This window comes from Calidris pugnax, unplaced genomic scaffold, assembly GCF_001431845.1.
Source record: "Calidris pugnax isolate Ruff unplaced genomic scaffold, ASM143184v1 scaffold291, whole genome shotgun sequence".
NCBI classification, from domain to species: domain Eukaryota; kingdom Metazoa; phylum Chordata; class Aves; order Charadriiformes; family Scolopacidae; genus Calidris; species Calidris pugnax.
In genome coordinates this window covers 30,187-31,486 of record NW_015091001.1, presented here as the reverse complement: position 1 = coordinate 31,486, position 1,300 = coordinate 30,187, and the positions used below count along the sequence as shown (strand labels likewise).

General features: G+C 38.9%; 1 long non-coding RNA gene across 1 annotated transcript in view; it reads right to left on the bottom strand.

Annotated features, from left to right (window-relative positions):
* The window catches only part of LOC106895906, a 2,098-nt gene continuing 798 nt past the window's right edge, over nt 1-1,300 (bottom strand). Inside the window, exon 3 of the long non-coding RNA XR_001413543.1 lies at nt 1-111. This is a non-coding gene — a long non-coding RNA (uncharacterized LOC106895906). The remainder of the gene's footprint in view (nt 112-1,300) is intronic.

Sequence of the window (1,300 nt, the reverse complement as noted above, 5' to 3'; positions counted from 1 at the left end):
GGTTTTTTTTGGGCAAAAAAAAGGCGTTTTTGGCTCTTACCGGCGCGTGGCTTCAAGAGTTAGCACAAGTTCTGAAAGATTGGCGGCCCCATCAAACATACACTGCGACCCCTGCACATCACATTTCAGAGTCATAAAACACAGGTCAAAAGGCACCAAACCGCTAATAAATCGCTTTAAAAAATTTTAAAAAAATGGTAAAAATTGATATTTTTGGGGAGTTTTGCCGAAAATTGGGAGTTTTTTGGTGTTTTTTTGTGCTCCTGAGGTGTGCCGCGCTGTGGTGTGGCTCTCTCTCTCCCGTGTGCGTGTCTCCTCTGTCAAGAAACTCAATGTGAGCCCCCCAAAAATGATCAAAATTGGTCAAAAAGTCAAAAATAGCGCCTTTTTAGAGGCGGGGGGCTGGTTGTGGTGTTGTTTTGAGGTGTTTTTGGGGGTTTTTTGATGGTGTTTTTTTTTTTTTGCCTTTCCTTGGGTTGTGCTTTTGTTCTCCTCTCGGTGCTGATGTGGTGGTGGTGGTGGCAGGTGAAACGGCGTGAAAAAAACCCAAAATTAAGCAAAAATTGAAAAAAAAACAAAAAAAAAAGAGAAAAGGCGAAAAATTTAAAGAAAAACAAGCCTTTTTTTTTTTAGTTTTTTTCTTCCAAACCCCCCAAAAAAAACGGGGAGGAATCCCCGAAAGTCTTGCAAACGCCGCGCTCTTTTCTAAAAAATGTTAACAAATGTCAAAAAAATAAGAAAAAAATGCTGCTTTGTGGATGTTTTTTTGGTGTTTTTTGCTTTTTTGGTGAAAACGACCCCAAAAAAAGCCCAAAAAAGGCTCAAAAGTGGAGAAATTTATCTGCTGTGGGAAGTGCTGCGTCTCGTGTCTCTCTCTGCGCCGGAGATAAATCCTCGGTGTTGTTTCCTTTTTGTTTGTTTTTTTTTTTTTTCTGGCTGTTGCATGTTTTTTGGTGTTTTTTGGTGTTTTTTTCTCTCTCTCTCTCTCTCTTTGTTTCCGAGTGAAATGAGAAGTTTTTGGTGTTTTTTTGTTTGTTTTTTTTTTTTTTCTGGCTGTTGCATGTTTTTTGGTGTTTTTTGGTGTTTTTTTCTCTCTCTCTCTCTCTCTTTGTTTCCGAGTGAAATGAGAAGTTTTTGGTGTTTTTTTGTTTTTTTTTTTTTTTTTTGGTTTCTAAGCCTTTTGTGTGGTGTGAGGGACGTTCGGCCGACGGTCCCCCCATGAAAAAAAAACTGCTTGAAGTTGCCAAAGTCCCACGTTTTCGCGTATAAAAAAATGTAAAAAAAACACAAAACACACCCC